Below are 14,168 nucleotides of genomic sequence, written 5' to 3' on the forward strand. Positions count from 1 at the left end.
TCCCTCCTTGCTTTTGAGAAACATCTAGAGTTAATTGCTAACAACCTAACCCCTCTCTAACACTTCCTGGCCTCAGAAATGAGAGCCCAGGACCAGAGCATCACATCTAGTTCTATTTCCAGACACATCATGGCAAAAGGATGGGGAAAACACCTCGACACATCACTTAGATCTGGCTGCTGGTCAACAAAACAAATTGTCTATATGGAGTCTCATGAGGAGAACTTTAAAAAGCTAATATTGCATTGCCTTAAGAAAAGCCACTTGCAGGCCAGGTGTTGTGGCTCACTTCTGTAATCACAGCACTTTGGGAGGCTGAGACAGGTGGATCACTTGAGGTCAGGGGTTCAAGAACAGACTGGCCAACATGGTGAAATGCCCATCTTTACTAAAAACACAAAAATTAGCCAGGTATGGTGGTTTGCACCTGTGGTCCCAGCTACTCAGGAGGCTGAGGCAGGAGAATCGCTTGAACCCAGGAAGCCAAGATTGCAGTGAGCCAAGATCATACCACTGTACCACTCCAGCCTGGGCGACAGAGTGAGACTCTGTCTTTAAAAAAAAAAAAAGGCCGGGCGCAGTGGCTCAAGCCTGTAATCCCAGCACTTTGGGAGGCCGAGACGGGCGGATCCCGAGGTCAGGAGATCGAGACCATCCTGGCTAACACGGTGAAACCCCGTCTTTACTAAAAAATACAAAAAAACTAGCCGGGCGAAGGCCGGGCGCGGTGGCTCAAGCCTGTAATCCCAGCACTTTGGGAGGCCGAGATGGGCGGATCACGAGGTCAGGGGTTCGAGACCATCCTGGCTAACACGGTGAAACCCCGTCTCTACTAAAAAAAAATACAAAAAACTAGCCGGGCGAGGTGGTGGGCGCCTGTAGTCCCGGCTACTCGGGAGGCCGAGGCAGGAGAATGGCGTAAAAACCCGGGAGGCAGAGCTTGCAGTGAGCTGAGATCCGGCCACTGCACTCCAGCCTGGGCGACACAGCGAGACTCCGTCTCAAAAAAAAAAAAAAAAAAAAAAGAATACTTGCTTAGTATACTTTATCTGACCAAGTTGACCTGATCTTTGATAAGAATTCATTTTTCCCTAATTTCTTGGGATTTGGTCATAATTGGGTTTTGTATAATTACTCTAATAGCTTAACTAGTTTGTGCTTTTAAATTAATAGTAAAATTATTAGAATTATCCATATTTTTCTAGTCTATTCCTTGTTACTTATATTATCAGGGACAAAATAGGAAAGAGAAGACATCCCCAACACAGGGGATTTGGCCTCAAGTCCCAGATATCCAGCTAATCAAATGTATCCTTAGATGATATTTAACTTCTTTATGGCTTAGTTTCTTTATTAATCCAATTATTATGGAAACTGCTATAGAAATTTTGTTGAGATAAAGTGAGATGCTCAAGGTGAAAAGCCTTTGACAAGGTTAAATGAGTTGGTCAATACAAATTAAAACATAGATGTCAATCTGTATCTATTACATCCCTCCAGAAAGAACTAACCTTCTATACGAAATTTTCTTTAATTCTAGCTTCATCAGCAATCTCCTTTCCCTAGAGTTCTTCTGTACTTTTCGCATGTTTTATATTATCATGTGCTTATTTCTAATTATAATAATTTTCATTCAAGATGACAGTACGAAAGTCAAAAATATTGTAAGATAAATATCAAAGTGAACTTCCACTTGCCCATTAGCACCAAACCAAACTAAACATGTGCCCTTGTGTAATTTTTTAACATCTCCAACATCTAGAATATTCCACAACACCTACTTCCACCACCAGCAACAGTTGGCCAATGCCTTCAGAATCACATTTTTCAGGATGCCTTATACTATTATTCTAGGATGTACAAAGTATTATTTCTAGGAAGTTGGAGTTTATAGAGAACCAAACCTCCCAGTTTTAGGAAAACCCATGCCTGAGACAAGGCCCCTTAAAAATTTTTTTTTTTTTTAATTTTCATTTTGGTCCTAAGAAGCCCAGGTTACTCTCTCCAACTTTACCTGATATCTGATTGGAACCAGGTCGTGGTACACCCTTTCAACATGCAATTCCAGTACTTGTGCCTATAATTCTAGGTAAACATCAAGATAGACACTTTGCTTGCTACCCCCAGGCCAGTGAGATAAGCCTTGCTGGATTAGAAAGCCCAATACCAGCATGCCTTGTTCTGCTGCTGCTGTAAGAGGAGCTCCTCTCCTCACCATTTCTCCAAAACTCATCTCCCTGGCATCTAGGGAGTTCCTCCACATTTGGCACAGGTAAACTGGTTATACACATGTCATAACATAATTCTTAGTTGATTAATATATCATCTCTATTTTTTCTTAGGTTCTCTACTCTCACTGCTCCATTGTACCAGATTCACTTTTCCTTGTCTTTGGGAGACTGGAGTAATGGGAAGGAAGGTGAAGAGGAGGCGTTCACTGTCTCCACAAGAGAACCTATCTGAGGGTCCTACCTGAACAAGAACATTATAGAGATGCTCAATCACCATGTCACCATGGGGTTGGTTAGCATTGCAGTCCCTCAATTATAATCATGGTGCCCTATTCTGGAGTTATTTCTGTGGCATGAAGGGATCTGCCAATGCCTTCAAAACCACCCAAACTACCAGGGTAAGCATTCTTATTTCCCAGGGTACACCAGTTATTCCTCACCATTATTCTGAATTTTAGAGAGTATATAGTCAAGAGCCCTAAACTGTGCTCTTTTATAAGCAGGAAGCTAGTCCTAGACCAAACATCACTTTCCATCCAGCTAATGTTAAGTTTCCTCTTATGTGCATGCTGTGCATGCCATTATCAAAGCACCAAACACAGCATTGTATTGAAGTTATTCCACTTTTTTGTTAAAGTGTACATTCTTTACAGAAAACCATCCGATCACAGCATTTTTTTTAGAGCTATATGTCTGCATATGTCTTTTGAATTGAATTGCATTAAGTCAGGGATGTGATCCTAGGAAATTCTGAATCTGAGTTCTCTTTGCTATATTTTATATTATCAACATAGAAAATGTTCCTAAAAACCTCATAATAAAAATTTTAAGCAATTTTCAACATGAATTTTCTAGAACATTGAACTTATAATTGTAAAAGTTATTTCTTATTCTTTAGTGTTGCTGTCATTAAATTTTTCAAAAATATGTATGTCTCAATATCAATGTATATTCATATTCTAATTCTATGACTTAAGTCAATGTTGCTTTATTCGACTACCACAATAAGATTCTGTCACTATAACAAAAAATCCAATACTTTTCATTTTAAAATAAATATGGTAGTACAAAATAGTGTTATAAAAGATTGTGGATGCTTGGATAAGCAGTGGTTAGGAAGTAGAAAAGCATCATATTTCCTATATTTATCATGATTTAAAGACATAATAAAATCTTAAAATTAAGCGACTGAGTAATTGAGTAACAGAATAGAAATTGCTTTCAGTGAAAAAGCTAGTCCATCATTTTCAGCTTTAGATCACTAATTATAGAGTATTCTTACTTACTGCTTTCTATTAGTAATAGATGGTTTCATGGTAATAAAGGCAACGTAAATTTAGCTCTTTATGATTCCTTATGACCTCTTGATTTTAAAGTTGACAAATCTCCTTAGATTATAATGTTCTGTAAAATATTCCATGTATATAGGAGTCAAATGCTATTCAATGTATTTATCTCTCCAAAATTGCCCCAAACTACCCACTCCATCACAAATACCACAAAGAACGTATAGGGGTATGATCTTTATTTTCTTTTGTATGATAGTACAATCTCACTCTCTCTAAAGTGGCAGATAATGTTGCCTTTTGTGAAAAAGCACAATATTGCAGTTCATATCATGTTTCTTCACTTATTCTACAGCATTTATTGATAGACACAATATGGCCTTTCATGGAAAATACAGTCCAATGGGCATATATTAACACTCGAGCACATTGTATTCTTGAGACTGTGTCCATTCAAGCACAATCTGGGCAATGTGAGTAGTTCTTCTTTAAGTACTCCATTTAATATAAGCCCACCGACTCATAATTTTGTAATACCCAGGTTCTCCATCAGAGCATCTAGGACCCCATGTGCTGTCACTCACAGAAGTCTGAAATTCAACTGCAAATAACCTGAAGTAAATTATCATGATCCGAAATACTCTTGTCCATGATTACAAAAATATTTAGTTATACCACCACCTTTCATTCTTGCTCTTTCTCTCTTGAAGACTTTGGACCCTACAGTCTGGTCTACACTCCATTCATCACCATTGGCCAGCCAAATAAGATTGTTTTTCTCTTACTATGCTATAGAAGAATATTCAGAAATTAACTTGAAGGCATGCACTCAGAAATGTAACTTCCAGTGATGAAAGGAGGAAAAGAAAACAGAAGTTATCTGAGAGCAAGCTATCAGAGGAATTAAAATAATATATTATACACTTCAAAGACATGGTGATTTGTCTGGAAAAGTGAGGATAAAATGGGTAATTAATCTAACAGAAATGGTGTTTATATTTCACAAGGGCAGAATGATCGCTGAAGAATAAGAAATGTGGAAGGAACCTGGAAATAAAATGGTAAGACAAGCAAATATGTAAATGGATCTGCTGTCAGACAAGATAACAGCGAAGGTAAGCTGTTAACAGATGCCATCAAGAAGCATTGTAATATGCTTGGCCTAGGAGACAATATACATATAAAATTATTTATTAGTAGTTGACAGTGATGTATGAGAACATTAACGTTTCTTTATGATTGATCACTGTTTTTATTCAGTCGTATCTGATCAGAATTGTATATTAATTAGAACTTCAGCATTATTTAACGTAGAGAAAAAGTGTAAATTTTGCTGGGCACTCACTCTTTAGAAGAGACAAAATAACCTTGAAGTGGGACCATAAAGCATCACGATTTACAGGCTACAAGTCTCGGGCGAGCCTCTTATACAGAGTTTCTCACAAGGCAAAAAGCGTTTCTAACACCTCTTCACTTGGTTGATTCCTACTTGGTGTTGAGTATTATTCTAGGCCTTCTTTGAGCTAAATGTCCCTCCAATATACCTCCACAAATTGTATACCTCTCTTATCAGAGCAACAATTAAACCTTATTTTATTGGCTTGTATTTCCTGCTAGACTGTAACTTGGAGTGAAACTGTATTTTGCTGACTAATACAGATCCAGATCTAACAAAGTTACCAGAATATAGTAGGCAGTCAACAAATATTTATTGAAGTAATGAAAGAACACTTAGATAGGACTGATGACTTACAAAAGAGTCAAAAATATCTAGTTTTTACACTAGATTTATTTTAAGAAATTTGTCATTTCTTGATAGGCACTCCTAAAGAATCTTAAAGAGGGTTGATGTTATGGCCCCTAGGAAATGTATGCCTGTTAGAAGCTTAGGCTTCTAAGAAGTAGACATCCAACCTAATTACATTTTCATTATGGTGACAAAGGAAGGCAAATATGCTAGACTCATTTCTATCCAAGCCTGATTCTCAGAGTCTAGCAGTTCATTTTATAGTGTCCATGATACCATGTTTCCTATATTTAGAATTACTTCTAATAACTGAAACCCAATAAGACAAAATTCTGCAGTGAAGATAAAATTACATTGAAAGTTCATGAGCTTTAAAGTGCCAACTGCAATACAACCCCATTGCAATTGCTTGTGACTGTACCATAACCATGTTTTATGAAGAGACAACCTATAAATAAGTTAGCATTTTGATCATTATTTGGTACGTATGAACACTTTATTTTTCCCCTCTATTTTTTAATAGTTAACATATGCCTTGAATGGTAGTTTTTCAGTTATTAATAACTTCTTTTAATATAAAATTTAAAAAGATTTTTAGTCCTTGTATCTGATTATCCAAGAATTTCATTGTGGATAATTTTATTTTAAAATTTATTTTCAAGTTACAAAAATGAACATATTAATTTTAAGGGAAAAGGAAACAAGTATAATAACACACAAAATGTTATATATTACATTTAAATTTTTTAAAGAACAAACACTACTAAAATGGTTGGGATGATTTGATAGGGTATTTTTGTACTGTGGTGATTGTTTTTACTACATAGTGTAACAGTTTGATTATTTCTACAGAAACACTGAAGCTTTTTTAAATTTTGAATTATTCGAACACAAAGATCTACAAATAAGAATGTACAAAAATGTAAAAATATTTTAAAAATCAATTACATACTGAGCCTGCAGCAAATACTATGAGAACTAAACAACAATGTGATGAAGATCATTTCTTTCAGGATAACAAAAAACAATTAGTTTAACAACTAGAAAAGGAATTTTACAAGAGAGAAATTCAATTCTCCCTCATAAAAAATATTGGCAAAAAAATTCATTTAAAAATTCTTAATTTGATAAGTTATGATATCCTCTCACTCAATAATCAAGTAACTATTTATTAGTAATTCACTATTGTACCTAATACAGGTGTAAAACCTGAACAGAACGCATCCAGCAGCTGTTTGAGAACTTTGAAAAGTTAAGTGGCAAGGAGACTGGGAAGAAAATCAGAATTCAAAGTACCACTGAAAGGGCAGTGAGCTTTAACTTTTATTTTACTCTAGCATCTCCTGGCCTGGGCTCAATTCAGCAGGAAATCTGGAAATAGAATTTGATTGTAAACAGATAAAGTGCCAGGAGAATTCCTCCAGTTCTGGCTTAAGAAGCTCAAGGAGTGGAAAAGCAATCTCCCAACACTCAGAGAATGCAGGAACTCCCTTTTTCTTTCTTGTTCTCCATTCTCTCATGTCCCTGCACCCAAGCAATCCAATAGTGGCTCAAAGACCATGGCTGAGGCAGCAATGGGAGGTACAAGAGCTGAAAACTCTAAGGGAGGAAGACTTTCATTTCCAGTCACAGGAGCTGTAATTAAAGCAAATAAGGTAATTTTTCCCCACCCTCTTTGAAATGGTTTGGCCCTGTGTCCCCACCCAAATTTCATATTGAATTGTAATCCCCACATGTCTAGGGAGGGACCTGTAATGCCACAGGTCAAGGGAGAGAGGTGATTGGATCGTGGGGGTGGTTCCCCCATGCTGTTCTCATGACAGTCAGTGAGTTCACAAGAGATCTGATGATTTTATATGTGTTTGTAAGTTCCTCCTTTGGTCTTCTCTCTCACCTGCCACCCTGTAGGAAACACCTGCCTCCCTTTCCACCAGAATTGTAAGTTTCCTGAGGCCTCCCCAGCCATGCAGAACTGTGAGTCAATTAAACCTCTTTTCTTTATAAATTACCCAGTCTCAGGCAGTTCTTTATAACAGTGAGAACATGGACTAATACACTCTTTTATTATCTTGTTGCTTTGTACCAGATGTGGAGAGAGTCACAAGAAGCATGTGGCAGAGTGGAGTAATAAAGATACAGTAAGACGACTAATGAGGGGAGCCCCAGGAAACAGGAAAGTACAGGAAAGAGTGCAGATACAAAATCTTGAAATCTTGAAATAAAATACAATTGATATTTGAACAACAAAAGATTGAATTGCATGAGTCCACATAGTGGATATTTTTCAATAAATACAGTCAGCCCTCTGTATTGGCAGGTTCCATATCCACAATCAAACATGAACTGAAAGTACAATATTCATGGAATGTGAAACCTGAGTAGTACAAAGGCAACCTTTTTGTGTCTGAGTGTCCCACAGGGCTGACTGTGGAACTTGAGTATGCACAGATTTTGGTATCCACAGGGGGGTCTTAACCAATCCTCTGCAGATAGGGAGGAATGATTATAGAAAACATAAAGAAGAACCAGATGGAAATTTTAGAACTAAAAGATACAATAACAAATTTTAAAACTTTGGCTCACTAGCAGAATACAGAGGACAAAAAAAAAAACTAATGAATTTGAAGATAGAGCAATAGAAATTATCGTCGTCCCCCCCTTATGCAAGGTTTTGCTTACCCATGGTCAACTGCAATATGAAATATTAAATAGAAATTCCAGAAGAAATAATACACAACTTTTAAAACATGTGTGGTTCTGAGCAGCATGATGAAATCTCACACCATCCCACTTTGTCCCAATCAGGACATGAAATCATCCCTTTATCAAAGCATATCCACACTGTGTATTACATGTGCCCATTAGTCTCTTAGTGGCTATATTTGTTGTCACATCAACTGTTGTGGTATAGCAGAGCTTGTATTCAAGTAACCCTTATTTTACTTACTATTGTCCCCAAGGTACAAGTAGTAATGCTGGCAATTCGGATATGCAAAAGGGAAGCCATCAGGTGCTACTTTTAAGTGAAAATGTTGTTAAAAGAAAGACTTCAGTGGAATTAAATTTGAAAGAGTTTAATTGAGCAATGAATGATTTACCAATTGGAAAGCATCCCAAGCCAGGGTATGCTCCCCAAGCCAGGGTATGCTCCCCAAGCCAGGGTATGCTCAGAGACTTCAGCATAGCCATGTGGTGGAAGAAGATTTATGAACAGAAAAAGGAATGTGACCTACCGAAATCAGAAGTAAGGTGCAGAAACACCTGGATCAGTTACTGCTTGGTGTTTACCTTATGTGAACATGGTTTGAATAGCTGGCTGCATTTGATTGGCCAAAACTCGGTGATTGGCACAAGAATAGGCTATGGTCTGTTTACATCTCCACTTGTTATAGTTCACGATGTACAGAGAACCCTTTAGGCTGAACTTAGAATATGTAAGGATGTAGCTTTAGGCTAAACTTGATTTAATAAGGTGAAAGTTTTCGATTTAATAAAGAAATCAAATAAATCATATGTCGAGATTACTAAGATCTACGGTAAGAATGAATGTTCTGTTTGTGAAATTGTAAAGAAGGAAAAGGAAATGTGCACATAGTCTACACAGGGTTTGATACTATCTGCCTTTCAAACATACACGAGGGGTCTTGGAACATAACCCCTGAGGATAAGGGGGAACTATGGTATATGATCTGAAAAGCAGGGGGAAAATGATTGAGAAAGTTAAACAGAACCTCAGGAACCTGTGGTGTAATCATGAAAGAACTAATATTTGTGTTATTTTAGTCACAGAGACAAGAAAGAATATGTTAACGTTTAAAACTTTGAAGAAATAAGGGCTGAAAATGTGAAGAAAAGGCATTAAGCTACAGATTCAAAAAATTCAGCAAACTCAAACAGAAAAATAACAACAACAATGAAAAATGCCCAGAGCCATCCTATTCCAACTGCTGAAAACTAGAGACAAAGAAAGTATCATGAAAAAAGCCAAAGAAAAATGATGTATTACTTATAGGGAAACATTTATTCTAATGACTGCAGCTGTTTCATTGAGGCCAGAAGGAAGTGAAACGACATTTATAAAGTGCTGAAAGAAAATAATTTTCAACCCAGAATTCCATATTCAGAGAAAATGTCTTTTAGGAATTAAGATAAAGTATTCTCAGATGGATAATAAACTAAAAAATGTGTTGCCAGCAGATCTGTTCTACAAGAATCATTAAAGGAACTTCTTTAGACAGAAGGAAAATAATACCCAAAAGATGCCTGTAGCATCGAGAATGAAGGAAGAACAACAGAAATGTTAAGCATCTCAGTAAATATAATAAAGTCTTCTTGTCTTCTGTAGTTGTTTAAAGTGTGTTTGATCTTTAAAAGCAAAAATTGTAACATTCTCTCATGCATTTTGAATGTACGTACATATAATACATTATGGTAAATACAACTGAAAAGGGAACTATATGGTGAAAAGGTAACTGGCTGTTTTATGCAGGATAAACTATAAGAAAACAAAAATAGATGTGGGAGCTACAATTACAATGTGACTGCCTGCCTACAGGAAAGTGATCTTTAAAGTCAGAAGCAAGAATTATCAGGAATAGATTTGAAGTGGTGTAAAGTGAAATTCTTAAAATAGCAAATAAATTCTCAGAATCTGATCCATACTCACCATTACAGCTTCATATCACTCTCCTTTTCCTTGTACTATATATTCTACTTATGCAAATTACCTGCAATTCTCTGTGTATTCTACACTTACATGCCTCTATGACTCTTGTATAAGTTGCTGCTTCTTGTGAGATTGACCTCCTTCCTTTCTTTCTCCACCTGGCTAATTAAATTCATTCATCAAGATTAGCTCAGGTGTTTCCTCCTGACATAACTCCCTCCAAAGTTAGGTTTCATGACGTTCTTAAGCATTCCACATAGTTTATTACAGGGGCCATGGTGCTTAAAAAAATATACTATCTGTTCATTTGCCTTCATATTTAATTAATAAAGAAATCTGTGCCCAATATAAAAATTTCAAACAAGAGAATAAAATGCATCTTACAGAAACAACGAACACAAATTTTACATGGAGTAAACATTTGCTTCATGTATCTTTGCCTCCCCCAGATGAGCGTGTGTTTACCCAGTTTTTTTTCTTTTTACTTAAATCCTTTCTCTGATGGAGCTTTTCATTCCAGTGGGTGAAAACAGATTATATAAAATGTAAATATAATATGTTGATGCTGATAGTATCTAAGAAGAAAAACTAAACAGGATAATGGGACAAAGAAGGAGTAGGATTTATAATCATTCCAAAACAGTGTCCCTTTTGCCACATTCTGCCTTACATATTATAAATCTTGTAATGTGCAAAAACTGGAATATACTATTTAATTAGAATTTCTCTGATTATTAGTGTATGCAGATATTTCATAGGTTAACTGACCATGCAACTGTCAGTTTACATGATTATTTCATTCAACAGACCATAAGCTCCTTGCAGCCAATAACTGCAAGTTTCATGTCCCTGGATCCTAGCATAGTACCTGGTATAAAGTAGGCTGAATGAATGTAAGAAACATTATATATGTTTGTGTGCATGGCATGTGCATGTATATGTGTGTGTGTGTATGTATGTGTACAAAGCAAAAGTTCTCTTAAATCAATGCATCATAAAAACAATTTGAAAATAAATGAAAATATTTAAAATAAATTTAGATTAGTTTAAAAATGCATTTAATATGACCTCTAATACTTCTCCTAGTTAGTTGTACCTTAGTACCATTATTAGAATGATATTAACTAATGTATTAAATTAAATGCCCAAAGGTAAAATTACTTTTATGAATAATGTTTAATGATCCTAAATTAAACATTTAGGATGTTTAATTATCCTAATATCATAGATTTTAGGATAATTTTCAAAACATATTTCTAAAACTTAGTATTTTAAAGTCACTGTTGAATAAGCATGTGTTCTGAAATTTGGTTAATTTATTACAAATTCCTGGAACTGGAAGAATCTTAGACATCTACTTTAACTCCTTCATTTTACAAATGACAAAATTAAGAACCAGGGAAGGGATTTGCCAAGGTCTCATAGCTAATTAATGGCAGAGCCAGGATTAGAATCAATATTCTTTGACTCCTTCCTAAAGCAGTGCTCGTTCTAGCACACTACAAAACCTTTCATAGATGCAGTAAATTCTAAACTTATGAATGGATTGTACTTTAAATATTCATTTATGAATCATTTGTGGCTTGAACTGGGAATTCATTTTACCCTGGAAATAATTCTTAAAATTTTACAGAATTTCTAATATAATACCCACATAAAGGAACTAGTAGTTTTTAATTCAACAGCCTGCACAATGGGGAAGAATTAAAGTTAAAGGGAAGGCTAGTTTTACGTGAAAGTCCTTACACATCATAGATGAAGTTTCATGAACACATGTTACTAATGATTCTTGCAGTTGAAAAAGGCAGGATGACTTTCTAACCAGGTATTATTGTGATTCTAGAACACTTTCCCACATTTAATATCCAACTTCATAAGGATTAGATTATTTTTTCCCCTGTACTTAGAATATCTGCCAGATGTCTTATAGTTGCCAGCCATCCTCAGCTGTGTGCCTTCCTGACTCCAGAACTTTTCTATGGGAGCTAGAAAGACTTGCATTAAATATGACAGTTTCAACATACTTTTGGCTTAAGTCCAACACTGACTATCCAGAGGAACTAAATGTTCATATTATCTTAAGTAATGTAGGCCTACCCTAGATACAGCAGCAATGTGACTATCTCCCTAAACTCATAGGAAGTATGTAAGAGGGATGAAAGACCTAAGAAAAATCTGGGTATTATAAGGGAAATGGACGCTGAGTGATCAATCAATAAATGTCCACTACAGCAGGAGAGAATGTTCCTTGTTCTATGAATTTTCTTCTAGACACAGGGTCATTTTCAGATTTCACGGCAGTCTTTCCTCAACACAAAATTCACAAACTACCTCCTCCTCTACAAATCTCCTTCTACCAGTCATTTTCATACCCTGAGTTTATCAGGTTTCCCATGTACACGCTATAGTTACAAAGCAGTCAGCCAAATAATTTTCTGCTTTGTAAATGAACATAAACATAATGCATATATACGTATCTGTGTCTTAGACTTGTATAATTGTATAGCTAAAGACCAACTGATTTTTAATAATCACTTTTATTGAAAAACATACAAAATTACATTAAACAAGGGCAAATCCACACATTTGATGGTTGTATACTAAAATAGCATTTTTCATGTATAGAATTGAAATTCATTAACTGAAATTCATAGCTTATCTCCCTGCAGATAAGCTCTGACTGAGCAAAGTTAAAAGAGAATAAAAAGTTGGCATTAGAGTTCGAAGAAAAGTAGAAGACTATAAAATTACATGTGATATGAAGCCTAGAATTTCTGACAGCTACATCCCTTACTTCCATCTCTCTGCAGAAAAGACAAAAGATATAGAAAGAAAAGCAAAAAGCAGACAGAATGAAGGAAGATATAAGAGGAAACTACTGCATGTGAATGATTATAATGGAAAAACTAAAACTCTGTATTAACCATGGAATATAATTTACAAAATGGCATTACTTTTATTATCATGCACTAAATACACACACACAAATAAGAATTATTCAGAGAGAAGAAATTCAAGGGAAGCTAAAAATAATAATATTCAAGTATAGTAAAACCCAGGCAAAACAAAATTAAGAAGTGCTTAATTAAAAACATTTTCACATAACTTTTAATACACATATTAAGCATTAACAGAACATCAAAGGAAGTGATTTATTTTAGGAGGATTTTCAGCAATTATGTTGAAACCAATAGTATTTTCATTAAACAGAAAATTCTGATAAACTAGTATACCTCATACACACTTAAGTATTATTTTAACCTGAATTTCAAATATATACATATATGATATATAAAAATAGATATATGGATATATAGTTAGGATGCTTAAACAGTTTTTTTACAGAGAATAAACTCTAAAATGCAGTATTTACATTTGGAAAGTCTAAGATATTGGTATTCATCTTTTAAAAACAGTTTGAATTCCCTATCTCTGAAGACTTCTAAATGGGGTATGAGTTAAAAGTAGTCAAGCTTAAGTGAGTACATTGATGTGCTACTACAGAGAACTCCAAAGACAGTCCACTAAAGATCTAATATGCAAAAAGCTCAGCCTGGTGCTTTGGATTCATTTCTGTCTATTCTTACAGTTTCTAGTCAGACCCCAACAGCCAAAATGGTGAAGCATATTGAGAACAAGTATGCTTTTCAGGAGGCCTTGGACAATCCAGGAGATAAACCTATAGTAGTTGATTTCTCAGCCATGTGTTGCAAGCTTTACAAAATAATTGAGACTTTCATTCCCTCTCTGCAAAGTATTCCAAGATGGTGCTGCCTGAAGTAGACATGGAGGACTGTCAGGAAGTTGCTTCAGAGTGTGAAGTTAAATGCATGCCAACCTTTGAGTTTTTTTTTAAAGGACAAAAGGTGTGTAAATTTTCTAATAAGAAAAAGCTTGAAGTCACTACTAATAAATTAACCTAGTCATGTTTTCTATTTCTTTTTTGTTTATACAGGGTCTCACTCTCACCCAGGCTGAAGTACACTGGTGCAACCATGGCTCACTGCAGCCTCCACCTCCTGGGTTCAGGTGATACTCCCACCTCAGCCTCCCAGGTAACTGGAACTACAGGCATGTGCCACCACACCTGGCTAGTTTTTTGTATTTTTTGGAGCAATGGGGTTTCTCCATGTTGCCCAGACTAGTCTCAAACTCCTGGGCTCAAGCAACCTGCCTGCCTTGGCCTCCTAAAGTGCTGGAATTATTTTGTCATAATACTCTGTGGTGTGAGCCACTGC

The 14,168-nt window shown here is 35.7% G+C and overlaps 1 long non-coding RNA gene and 1 pseudogene across 1 annotated transcript in view; one reads left to right on the forward strand and one right to left on the reverse strand.

Annotated features, from left to right (window-relative positions):
- LOC105498353 (uncharacterized) overlaps positions 1–14,168 on the reverse strand; it is a 156,760-nt gene that overhangs the window by 125,794 nt on the left and 16,798 nt on the right. The window lies entirely within an intron of this gene.
- LOC112429596 (thioredoxin pseudogene) lies at positions 13,546–13,853 on the forward strand (annotated as a pseudogene).

Source organism: Macaca nemestrina, chromosome 1, assembly GCF_043159975.1.
Source record: "Macaca nemestrina isolate mMacNem1 chromosome 1, mMacNem.hap1, whole genome shotgun sequence".
NCBI lineage: Eukaryota > Metazoa > Chordata > Mammalia > Primates > Cercopithecidae > Macaca > Macaca nemestrina.